We start from the raw sequence: 14,039 nt of genomic DNA, 5'->3' as shown, positions 1-14,039 counted from the left end.
ACAGTCTTCCCATTTATAGCCACTGCTATTAACCACAGAAATTTGCCATTAACCACAGGAAAAAAAAATGTGTTCTTTGTGTATTTGAGGTAGCTGTGCGACAGTCAGTGTGGTCTATAATTGATCTAGCTACTGTAAGTACTATAAGCTCAGTGGTTAATTTTCATAGGCGTTGAAATCAAATTACCTTGATCTGAATTTTTTTTCTTTTTCTTTTTTTTTCTTTTTTTGAGACAGAGTCTTGCTCTGTCACCTAGGCTGCAGTGCAGTGGTAATCTCGGCTCACTGCAAACTCCACCTCCCCAATACAAGTGATTCTCCTGCCTCAGCCTCCTCAGTAGCTGGGACTACAGGCTGCACCACCACACCTGGCTAATTTTTGTATTTTTAGTAGAGATGGGGTTTAACCATGTTGGCCAGGTTGGTCTTGAACTCTTGACCTCAGGGGATTCACCTCCCTTGGCCTCCCAAAGTGCTGGGATTACAAGCCTGAGCCACCGTGCCTGGCTCCTTGGTTTGAATTTGATAGTTATGGGATCTAGCAGATTTGTCTATTATGGCTAGTACTTTTTGTGCTATAATTTATTTAAATCTACTAATTCAATATTTATATAAAGTCATCCTTGTGTATTTTTTGTGGAATTGGTTCCAGGGCCCCTTACACACACCAAAATCCATGGATGCTCAAAGTCTTTTATATAAAATGATGTGGTATTTTATATAATCTATATGCATCCTTCCATATACTTTAAATTATTTGTAGATTACCGATAATACCTAAAACGAAGTAAATGTTGCATACGTTGTTGTTTTACTGTATTGTTCAGGGAATAATGACATGAAAAAAATCTGTTATTGCTCTTTTCAACTATTTCCAATCTGTGGTTGGTTGAACCCATGAATGTGGAACCCACGAATGTGGACCCCACAGTTACAGAGGACCAGCTGTATTTTAGCAGGATAATTGTAATGTTGTTGTATATAAAGTAAATTGAGGAATATCACATATATTTGCACTTCCATTTGTTCAATGTCTAAGTTGTTTGATAGAAAAAGATATTCTTAAAACTATCAACTTGTAATAAAATTCACTATATTCCTTTTTCATCTTGAGAGACAAAATGGAAATCCTCAAAAGGACTTCAAAAGAGCACTTGATAGTATATCAGGGAAATGAAAGTTTCAGTTAATATGTTTCTAACAATCTCTCTCTAAACGTATTACCTTTGCTTCAAGATGAGATAGTGTCTATGTCCTGTATACACAGATTTTGTCTCTTTTCTCATTAGACCTGTCCTAATACATGATGTAAATAAAGAATATGCTTCTAAAACAATAGATTACAGGGTTAGAGAAAATATGCCATTCATTTATTTACTCATTCATATATTTATTAAACTGCTTAAAAAAATTAATGGGTATGTGGTATGTCTGAGTCATACTTCTTAATACTTAAAAGTGGAATACTTATAGAAGTAGATCTTGAGGGGCAAAAAGGAATAAGTCAAATTATTATATTCCAGAGAGATAAATATAAAATTAAAGGTATGAAGAAAAGAAAATGAAAATAAAGAGAAGGTAAGTAATTCTGCCTGAAATCACAGAAAACTTAATAGTAGAAGTCAAGGTTCATCTGACAAAATCTTGTTGAATTAATAGGAGTTAGGCAAAGAAAGAAAGAAAATGCAGTGTACCAGTGCAGAAGAGTTGCATGCACAAAATTACATAAGTATAATGGTTTTGATGAATTCAGGTAATAGTGATAATCTTTAAGCAGCAGGATTGTACATTCTAAGACAATAAGACTGTATGGAGTAAGAAAGCAAATTATAAAGATCTTAGATATTATCCTGTGAGCAAGAGAAAGCTAGGATGTTTTTTTCTTAGTAGAGTAGGGACTTGATCAGATTTACTTTTAAGGGGAACAATGGAGACAAATCCAGTTGAGGGATATGACTATTCTGAACATTCCATATTACCTTTAGGTGTATTTAGGCATTGATAATATGACATTATTTTAAAATCAAATTCTATTATGTGTATTTATTGTAGTACCAAAAGCCCATTTTAGATTAATCTTTATAGAAGCTTCATCATATTCAAAACATCAGCCAAACTGTTATTTATCATATATTCTCTTTTTAACATCTTATTTTCTTTCTGCTAGTGACAGAATATTGGTTGTCCATAATTATCCAATGATCCTCAAGGTTATGCAAACTCCAAATTATACAGGTATCTTTCTTTAAATAAGGCATTTTATTAAATTTTTTAACAACATACATAACTTGTGAGGGAATTTTTCCACATGTTATACTCAATATTCTCACTTTTTTTTTTTTTTTTTTTTGAGACAGAGTCTCTCTCTCTTGTTGCCCAGGCTGAAGCACAATGGCTCAGTCTCAGCTCACTGCAACTTCTGCCTCCCAGGTTCAAGAGATTCTTCTGCCTCAGCCTCCTAAGTTGCGGGGATTACAGGGATGTGCCACGAAGCCTGGCTAATGTTTTGTACTTTTAGTAGAGATGGGGTTTCACCATCTCGGCCACGCTGGTCTTGAACTCCTGATCTCAAGCGATCTGCCTGCCTTGGCCTTCCAAGGTGCTGAGATTACAGACGTGAGCCACTATACCTGGCCTCAATATTCCCTTAATAAATGTGTATTGCTATTTTTGTGTCCGCTGCATGTAATAGGACTCATTTAACAATTGTTCTAACAGAAACCTTCATTTGTCCACAGGGAATATGATTCAGATCTTTGTACATATTAAGACCGGGAAATTTTTTGTGACAAAGTTGAATTGTTGCTTTACTCCCTTTTTTGCTTTGTGACATTGGATTAAAGTTAAAATAATTAAATACAAAAATGTCTCCTTACCTGTTTCCATTTTGTTCTTAGAATATTTCCTGATAGTCTCATAGAGTAGATCAACAATTTCTGTAATCCTCTGCATAATTTCCCACTTTGTTAAAAATACTACATGATCAATAAGTGCTTGAGTCAGAAAAGTTAAATACTTTTCTGCCTGAACGAAATTGTCCCAAGTATTCTTTACAACAATTTTTATATATCCATTTATTCATATATATAGAGAGATGCCCATATATATGTGACAAGAGCCAATTCAATATTTGTGGTTTGGTGACTATGGGTCAGTCTCTGTATTTTGCTCGTATGCATTGGATTATATAGTCTTTATTGGCAATATTTAGTTATTCAATACATTGATAATTCATCAACACACTGAAGTTATCATACCTGTTTAAACCATGTTATAGGGTTTGATTAATATATGAGTGAGATAACTAATGGAATAGGATTTGGAAAACCACAAAATTCTATAAAGATGCAAGGTTACATGCATCCATAACCATCATGGAAAGTTCACCTCTTGTTGATAAATTGAATATATTATTTTGACAAATAAGTATGTGACTATTTGGACATAATAAGTTGCCTATGCCAAACTTTTTTTCATGGTGATGTTGTTCAGTGTATGAAGTGTGACAAAATTTTCTAAATTAAAACAAAAACACACGCTAATGGTGTTACAGAATATTTGTCAAGGTTCTTTTTTTTTTAGTTTCTAGTGAGAGAAACTCACCTTAAACTAATCTAAATTAAAGGATATATTAGTTTTAACTGTCAGAATATATATCAGAAAACTATGTGTGGTCAAACAAGGCTGGCCCCAAGAGCTCTAATGATCCATTAATATTCAATCTGTTCCCAATACATTGTACCATCTTATTTGCTTGTTTTATCTGGTGGCAGCTTTAAATATATAGGAGCTGCTACATTGTTGTATTAGTCTACTTTCACATTGCTATAACATACTACCTGAGACTGGGTAATTTATAAAGAAAAGAGGTTTAAACGGCTCGTGGTTCCACAGGCTGTACAGGAAGCGTGGCTGGGGAGGCCTGAGGAAACTTACAATCATAGAGGAAGGCAAAGAGGAAAGAATCACATCTTTCACGGCCAGAACAGGAAGAACAGAGAGGGGAGAGGTGCTACATACTTTTACACAACCAGATCTTGTGAGAACACACTCACTATCACAAGAACATAAAGGGGGAAGTCTGCACCCATTATCCAATTATCTCCCACCAGAACCCTCCTCCAACATTGAGGATGATAGTTCCACATGAGGTTTGGGTAGGGACACAAATCCAAACCATACCAATTATCTTCAGTGAAAAGAATTTTAGACAGAAACTATTCTTTGTTGATAGATCCAAGAACAATTTAACTGATTTCACTCTGAGCTCATCATTAATCCAATCACTGTGACCAGAAATAAAATCACTATTCTATTTAGGCAGTCCTGAATATGTGCTCTCTCCTACACCCAGGGATGCAGTAGGTCTTATCAGAGCCACAAAAACTATAGAGGATGACTGGCAGACCTAAGTGATGTTTGGCAGAAACACACACAGACACACACACACGAGTACAGAAAGATTTACACATAATGAAGTAGAAAATAGAACAGCGTAATTTGAGTTTGTTGTATCCCCAGAATTCAAGGAATCTCGGGTTATATGGAAAGAGAAGCATTGTTCTAATTTTGTTTCTGCCAATGCATTGGTTATGGTTCTCCAGAGAAAAAGAACACATGAAATATAATTGTTCTACATTTACTTACCGATGTCATCCTTCTATAGTTTTTATTCTAAGAAGGAAGCCTCAAAAAATTTAAAAAGCTATTCATTACAAAGGCACAAAGTGTAAGCATGTATTGATCAACTCTAATGGTCGTTAATTGTGAAAAGGCTCTTTAAGGCCATTTAAGGTGCATTCACTATTGTGCTTTGTGGTGACAGACTAACTTGACAACAACAGCATTTATTTGCTTTAACATGTAAGACTGTGTATAATTTAACTGTATTAGTCCATTCTCATACTGCTATGAAGAAATACCCAAGACTGGGTAATTTATAAAGAAAAAGGGGTTTAATGGACTCACAGTTCTACATGGCTGGGGAGGTCTCACAATCACGGGAAGGAGAAAGGGGAGCAAAGGCATGTCTTACATGGTAGCAGGCAAGAAATGTATGCAGGGGAACTGCCCTTTATAAAACCATCAGATCTCATGAGTCTTACTATCACGAGAACAGCACAGAAAATAACCACCCCATGATTCAATTACCTCACACCAAGTCCCTTTCGTGACATGTGGGGATTATGGGAGCTACAATTCAAGATGAGGTTTGGGTGGGGACACACCCAAACCACAACACTAACAAAATCAGTTAAAAAGAAAGAAAAAAGAAATAGTTAACATGATAACTATGAGATATATTGATTGTAATGACAAATGTTATAAGAAATTATTAAAAGGAAATGATGAAAAATATAAGTAAAATTGCTTAATAATAATAGCTACATAATTTACCTAACACATTATATATATATATATAGTGTTAGCAAATATATAATATACATTTATATTCAGTCAGAAAATATTTATTGAGTAGCTTTTGTATGTTAAACATTATACAAGTTTCACAAATGCAAAGATTAAGGAACAAAACATTTTGCCCTTGGTGAGCTCACATCATTCTGCAATATACACATGGTGACTTATCTGACTGTTTTTTTAAGTGTGATATAGTAACACTTAAGCAACACATAAGCAAATCCCCAATACCTTTCTCTAAACAACCAGACAGGCAAAACTTTCTACAAGTTATAGTAAACCAAGACACTATCTTTTCCTCTTAACACAGCCTAGAGGCAGGATAATGAAAGGAGGGAGCAGTGAAGACATTTCTGTCCTGAGGCAGTTTCAGGCTACCGGAGGCTAAAAACCAAACTCTCCAGAAGCCTCAAGGAAAGGATGTGTGCAAAAACAGCCCTTCAGAAATAATTTGGTACTTATTTTTACACTCTAAGTGTTGCAAAACATCTTCCCCTTCATGGAATAGAGATTTACTGATTTCGTGAAGTTTGCTTATATAATTTTTAGTATTTGGAGGCATCTGCACTCTTTGAAACAATTGAAACCATGAAAATGTTGTAGTAATTCTTGTATTTGTTCTTAATCAGGAGCACTCATTCATGTCAACACATAATTTTTAAAACTTTTTTCTGTATGACACTACTTTCTCTACTTTAGTCAACTTCTTTTCACCCCATTGGAGAGGAAGGGATTTCTGCCCTACGATTAAGTGGATGGCCAAACACATACAACACCTGGCACTAGACAGATGAAATTAACAGCAGTTTAATAGTCACATATACTCACAGTTTATGCGAGGTGCATGCTGACTGCCACAAAGGATCTCCCGGGGGTTGCACTTAGAAGCAGTGACCAACTGGGGACAGTGGGAGGCAGACTTCGTAGTATCAAGAGGATAGAGGTGACCCATGAAAGAATATGAGTGACTTATTTGAATCATTCCACATGCTGACAGGGAAATAAAACCTGCTACTCAAATCTCATTGAAAAGGAGGGATTTTTGGCTAGAAGACCCTTATCCAGAGCAAAATGGGGAGAGGAATTTGTGGTTAGGTCAATCAAGGTCCAACCAGATGTCAAGACAGCAGATAATATCAAGCCTTAATTTTAAGTCTTATACCACAGCTTCAAATTCTTTGTTTATTTTCTCTTAATTTGTATTCCATATCAAGTGTGATCAAAAGTTATTTAAAAAATGTGTAATGTGTGAAGTTTCACACTGTCTACCTTCAATTGGGTTAAGGCTACAATTGTGTTTGTCCAAGGTGTTAGTAAAATGTGGAGTTTGAGTATTTTTAGTTAGAGCATGTCTTTTTCAGTTTCCCACATTCACTGTGTTTCTCTAAAAGAAAATACTTTTTAAAAATTTTCTTTCTGTATGGCTCACCGAATGCATTTGAACTGGGGATCATTGCTACCATTTATAAACTTGTGACCCATATGACCAAATTCTCATTCAGGTGTGTCAGTCAAAACCACATTAAAATAATAAACAGACTTACTTTCCCAATGGCTCGAGTTTCCTATATTGCCCAATAACTAGAAAACATATTTCCTATATTGCCAAATAACTAGAACACATTGGTATTTTTTTAAACACATGACACATGATACCATAACATGTGGTATAACTCCTTCAAACCCTCTAGCTTTTTAAAATCAGCCTAGTTTATGTCCCTATTCTTCTATTTTCTTTCCCAAACAATTGGCCACTGACCTTTTATTCAGAATCCTTCAGCTACAAGTCCAAAGGAATTAGCTAGCAAGGCTGACCTTCCTAAGAGGTTGGCAGAGAGGAGGAAATAGAACAAAGAAATCTCAAATCCTCTTTAGAAGCAGAGAAAAGAAAAGACTGAGAGAACTTAAAAGTTAATGATGAGAGTGGCTTTTCATGTTTAATTATGATTTTAATTAGTTCGTATTAGGAACTAATTTTTATGCTCTCACAGGTAACTGAGTCTCTTAAAAGCACTTATATACCTGTGAGATTCAGAAGGTAAGAAACAGAATAACAGAGGAAACAAAAAGAGACAACCAAAGACAAAAAGGAAAGAATAATAATGTTAAAAATAAAGAACAACAGTGTAAGAAAGCACAAAATAAATAAGGTTTCAATACCTTTTCCCTGCTTTATAACTGAGGAATTAAATGAAAATCTTTCAAATGCAAATGTTACTTTGTTCCCCTCATTTTACATCCTACATCAAATCCTGAGGAAATACAAGGTGTTCTTTTTTTTCTAAGGGTACATTTGAAAGACACTATTAAGCTCACTTGCAGCATTTTGTGAATTCCAAGGTGCATATTTCTCACATTGAATATCTATGACATCTACAAAGTCTGACAATCACAACCATCTGGGCAGTCGTTGTGAGGTAGCAAAGCAGGTGCTTGCTAATCAAAACTTGCAGAATAAGTTGTATGAGTTCGAAAGAACATTCTAAAGAAAATGATAGTGCACTCATTTAGGACATTCTAACCTATAGATGCTTTGATGCCAGAGAGGATGATGTTGTGTGGAAAACCTATGACGTTTATCACTCAGAAAGAACAGGTGACTCAGAAATAACAATCTTTGAATGAGCACATGTTTTAGGAATACTTCAACCACTTTATTTCATTTATATGTCATTTTACATGGTTTCGTTTGATATATGACAAAAAGTATATGTTAAAATAGGTCTAAAAGATCATTAGATGAAGAGTAAGAATTTTCAATGAGAAAGTAATTTGTCATATTTTAATTGTCAGTATTTTATTTTCCTTTCTGAACATCATATAAAATAATGATGCCACAAAATTGATATTATCTTTTATTTGATAAAAACCAGTTATTTGTGACTTCATCTTATACCTGACTTCCTATTTGCAGATTAAAATTAAGATATTGTCAGACTACATGAATGATCAGAAAACAATAGAATATCTACCACATTTTTCAAAATACTTTTTTATTCTGTGAGATATAGAAACAATTACCTTTCCAGAATACTTGTCCTTACTGCGTACCTAGAGTTATTTCTATCTGAAAATAGCCACAAGGTTCCCAAATTGCTCTTATCAGTGCTCCAAGGGAAACTCAAGTTGTAAATGTTTGCAAATAGGGGTGTGTGTGTGTGTGTGTGTGTGTTGCACACTTGTTGCCCCCTTTCTTTTCTTTGTGTGTGTGCGCATGCACGCATGCCTGCATGTCTTCGCAGAGCTGGATCATCTTGTTTCTTACTAACTTTAAAACATTTCACTCAAAATGTGTTTTTCTAAAGGTGGCTTAAGGAATGCAGTTGAAAACTAGAGATAATAATGATAGGAATTTATCTCTAACACTTCTAACACATTCCCCAAATCAAAATTGCCAAAGTAATTTTTTCCATGGTCGGGGCATAAATGCTTAAGTTTTGCTGAGATGAAAGCCATGTGTGAGAGACACTGAGGAATTGTCCTCTGCATCCTTCACCTTTACAAGTCCTTGTCCCCTACAGTTTCTCCCCGCTCCCTCTGCAGATGATCTACCAGCTGCTTCTCCTCACTACTCTTGATAAACACCACCAAAACAATGGTTAGTACTCCTCAAGAATGATTTCTCTCTTCCCATTTCTGAAACTAGCTGAACATCAACAGACATTCTCCTGCTAAAACCCTGTAAATAAAGCACCATATTCTCTTTGCTCTCTCCAAGTCAGAATGCACCTGTAGAGTCTTTTTGCGCCCAATAGTTGCCAATACAGACTTATGCTAATGATATTCTAGTTTATTTTCTCTCAAACTTGTTATTTTAATTATCAAATAAAGCAAATGTTTGCTGTTTAAATTTAAATGAATTTAAAGAGGATAATGCACATAAAGCACTTAACCCAGTGAATGGCACATACTAATCATAATTATGTACATAACTTAAACAGCTGCATTCTACAAGGGTTAAACTGGGAGTAACTATTTGCCCTTTCATGTGACTGCTTTACTTCCCTTGTGGATCATCTTATTGCTTCATTTTCGCCCATTCGGCTCCACTCCTATTCTTACAGTCCCTTGAGACAAAGACTCTTTATTTGAATAAACTTTAATCAGAATCCTCTGAGCCCTCTTTTGAAATAGGCCTCAATCTTGGGCTCTCTCTTCAATCTGCCTAGTTCAGTTATAACAAGAATCATGCTAAGTCATTTGAACGCGAACTGCCCCACATCACTTGTAACATCTGGTCTCCCCAGCCTGCCTTCAGCAAAAATAAAGTTAATTTGGTTTAGCAAGGATATCCCTACCCTTAATGTCTTCTCTTATTAATTTTCCATCCACTGGTCTCTTTCACTCTGCTTCTTGGGTATCAATTCCCACTTGCCTTTGTAGTATCCAGCGTGAAACGTGATCTTCCCCCTTAGTGCAAGAGTGTTGACACCTACAATAGAAATCTTGAATAAAGTCTTCCATATTGCTTTACTGTCATTGCTTTACTAATATTTTCCTTAGAACCAGAATGTCTCGTAACTTTTCTGATTACCTTCTGTCTTAGTCTGTTTTGTGCCCCTATAACAGAATACATGAGACTGAGTAATTTATAAAGAACAGAAATTTACTGATCACGACTCTGAAGGCTGAGAGTGTGTCCAGAATTGGTGGGTTCTTGGTCTCACTGACTTCAAGAATGAAGCTGCAGACCCTCGCAGTGTCACAGTTCTTAAAGGCGTCATGCCCCCGGTTTGTTCCTTCTGATACTTGGATGTGTTAGGAGTTTCTTCCTTCTGGTGGGTGTGTGGTCTCGCTGGCTCAGGAGTGAAGCTGCGGACCTTCGCACTGAGTGTTACAGCTCTTAAGGCGGCGCGTCTGGAGTTGTTCATTCCTCCCGGTGGGTTCGTGGTCTCACTGGCTTCAGGAGTGAAGCTTCAGACCTTCACGGTGAGTGTTACAGCTCATAAAGGCAGTGTGGACCCAAAGAATGAGCAGCAGCAAGCTATATCGCAAAGAGCAAAAGAACAAAGCCGCCACACTGTGAAAAGGTACGTACCGGTTTCCCCTGTCGGCTCTGGAAGCCTGCGTTTATTCTCTTATGTGGCCCCACCCACATCCTGCTGATTGGTCCATTTTACAGAGAGCTGATTGGTCCATTTTGACAGGGTGCTGATTGGTGCGTTTACAATCCCTGAGCTAGACACAAAAGTTCTCCAAGTCCCCACTAGATTAGCTAGATACAGAGTGCTGACTGGTGTATTTACAAACCTTGAGCTAGACACAGAGTGCTGACTGGTGCATTTACAAACCTTGAGCTAGACACATAGTGCTGATTGGTGTTTTTACAATCCCTTAGCTAGACATAAAGGTTCTCCAAGTCCCCACTAGACTCAGGAGCCCAGCTGGCTTCACCCAGTGGATCCCAAACCTGGCCGCAGGTAGAGCTGCCTGCCAGTCCCCCGCTGTGAGCCCACACTCCTCAGCCCTTGGGTGGTCGATGGGACCGGGCGCCCTGGAGCAGGGGGCAGCACTCATCAGGGAGTCTCGGGCAGTGAAGGAGCCCACGGCGGGGGCGGCGGCTGGGGGGCTCAGGCACGGCAGGCTGCAGGTCCTGAGCTCTGCCCTGTGTGGAGGCAGCTAAGGCCCCACGAGAAATCGAGTATAGCCCTGGTGGGCCAGCACTGCTGGGGGACCCAGCGCACCCTCCGCAGCTGCTGGCCCGGGTGCTAAGCCCCTCACTGCCCGGGGGCCAGCCAGCCACTCTGAGTGCAGGGCCCACCAAGCCCACGCCCACCCAGAACTCTAGCTGGCCTGCAAGCACTGCGTGCAGCTCCGGTTTCCACCCTTGCCTCTCCCTTCACACCTCTCGGCAGGCTGAGGGAGCCAGCTCTGGCCTCGGACGTCCCAGGAAGGGGCTCCCACAGTGCAGCGGGTTCGGGGGGGGGGGTGGGCTGAAGGGCTCCTCAAGTCTGGCCAGAGTGGGCGCCCAGGCTGAGGAGGTGCCAAGAGCGATGGAGGGCTGCGAGGGCTGCCAGCACACTGTCACCCCTCAAGAGGTCCAAGATCAAAGAGTTGCATCCAGTGAGGGCCTTCTTGCTGTGCCGCAGTGTGGTAAAAGACATCATATGGCTAGAGAGAGAGAGCAAGAAAGGGCCAAGCTTGCTTTTACAATAGGCCCACTTCTGCAAAAACAACATTAATCCGTTCATGAAGAGCCTTTATGACCTAATCACTTCTTAAAGTTCCAACCTTTCAAGATTGTTGCATTGGGAATTAAGTTTCTAACATACAAGCTTTGAAGAAGACATTCAAACCATAGCACAGCCAGATAATAAGCAAATCTTCCTCTTTTCCAAGAATAGATTTCAATGCAGCAAAATATATAAACTTCATGATCTCATCCTTATGCTATCCTTCCAGTAAGCATGAGTCAACTTCAGCCTGAGAAACCTATAGTTCGGAATAAAGCAGAGTTGGCTCCCTTTTTTCTCTATTTCTCAATTCATCTGCTCTTCCTCTCACTGAGCTGATGTTTAAAACAATTCCTGAGCGGAGGTTGAGCAGAGGAAGAAAAAAAGTAGAAATAAACATTCTTTCTGGACTGTTATAGTTATAATCTGGGTATTGCTGGTAGCAAATATGGAAACTTTATTTCAAGAGGAGTTTATATAGTTTCACACACATAACGCATCACACATACACATGCTCATGCTGCTGGGGAACTTTTGACACTGAGGTTACCACCTCAGCTGGCATCTTACACACTGTCTTCTCTATATCAAGTGCTCAAGGAATCAGACTGAAAGTTTGTGTGCCTTTAAAATTAATATGTTGAAATCTTAACTCCCATTGTGACAATAATAGGAGATGGGGCCTTGTGAGGTAATTAAGTCATGAGAAAGAGCCCTTCTGAATAGTATTAGTGCCCTTACAAAAGAGGCTGCAGAGAGCTGTCTCATCCTCTTTCCACAATGTGAGTATTCAATAGGAAGTCAGCAGCCTGCAATAGAAGAGGACCTTCATCAGAATCTGGCAATGCTGACACCATGATCTCAGACTTCCAGCATGCAGCACTATGAGAAATACATTTCTGTTGTTTACAAACCACACAGCCTATCGTACTTATAGCAGCCAGAACAAACTAAGATGCTCCACCTCAAGCCACTTTCTCTTGAGGTCACAAAGCATCATGAATCTGTCTATAGACAGGGCTTCTCTCCGCCAAGAGTAAACCAATTAAATTTTGGTATATGCTTATCCTGGCAGAACCTGTAAATACAGGTTTTTTTAAATTTAATTCTCTTTTTGTTCTGCTGACCTTTGCTTTGTTAGGCTGAACTAGTCAGATTACCTGGTTGAGCCTTTCTCCTAGTATAAACCAAATACCACTCCCTGTTTCCTCAAACTCTGCAAAAGTGTCACAATGCACTTCAATAACACACAAACACACACACTCTCTCTCTCTTTCTCTATTTTTTTCTTTTTTGACACGAAATCTCACTGTGTCACCCAGGCTGGAGTGCAGTGGCGTGATCTCAGCTCGCTGCAACCTCTGCCTCCTGGGTTCAAGCAATTCTCATGCCTCACCCTCCTGAGTAGCTAGGACTACTCAGCCTCCCAAAGTGCTAGGATTGTATGCGTGAGCCACCGCACCTGGCCTGCACTTCAATAACTCTCTACAGAAACTCTATCAGTTTGTTCAACTTTCTGATTAATTCTTTGATGTTTCTTACGTGGCCTAGAGTCAGGTAAAAGATATTACTAGCAAAAGTAGTTTTACAGTCTTTTTTTTTAAATTTTATTATTATTATACTTTAAGTTTTAGGGTACATGTGCACAATGTACAGGTGTGTTACATATGTATACATGTGCCACGTTGGTGTGCTGCACCCATTAACTCATCATTTAGCATTAGGTATATCTCCTAATGCTATCCCTCCCCCCTCCCCCCACCCCACAACAGTCCCCGGAGTGTGATGTTCCCCTTCCTGTGTCCATGTGTTCTCATTGTTCAATTCCCACCTATGGGTGAAAACATTCAGTGTTTGGTTTTTCGTCCTTGAGATAGTTAGCTGAGAGTGATGGTTTCCAGTTTCATCCATTACGTGATTTTTTATAGATATTTGAGCGCCTAGTTTTAGGATGTGTAAATACTTGACATCTACTGAATTATTCTGACTCCACAAAAACAATGAAGCCACAGAATACACTGTCATAGATCTCTCATATAGATAGATAGATAGATAGATAGATAGATAGATAGATAGATAGATAGATATACATTGCACACACCTGTGCAAGTATCCCCTTGAACTTTTTGACCCTCATTGGGCTTCAAGATATTTCAGTTTCTTTCTTCTGATCCATTATGAGATCCTTTTAGAGATTTTCCTCAACAAGGAATTAGGACTTTCATAATCACACCAAAAAATGAGACAGTGCACTGGTTGACAATGACAAACAGCCAACAGGAAATCTTTAGGCTCCAGGAGGAAATCCCAAAAACGACTCTGGCAGGAGCCTAATAACGAATCTAAATAATTAACATGATGAAATACATTACTACTGGAAGACCAAAACCTACTTCACATCTGGCCACTGAGAATTACTCAAACAAGGTCATTGCAAAGCCCATA

Source organism: Gorilla gorilla, chromosome 3 (assembly GCF_029281585.2).
Source record: "Gorilla gorilla gorilla isolate KB3781 chromosome 3, NHGRI_mGorGor1-v2.1_pri, whole genome shotgun sequence".
Taxonomy (NCBI): Eukaryota; Metazoa; Chordata; class Mammalia; order Primates; family Hominidae; genus Gorilla; species Gorilla gorilla.
Note: the sequence above shows the minus strand (reverse complement) of the source record.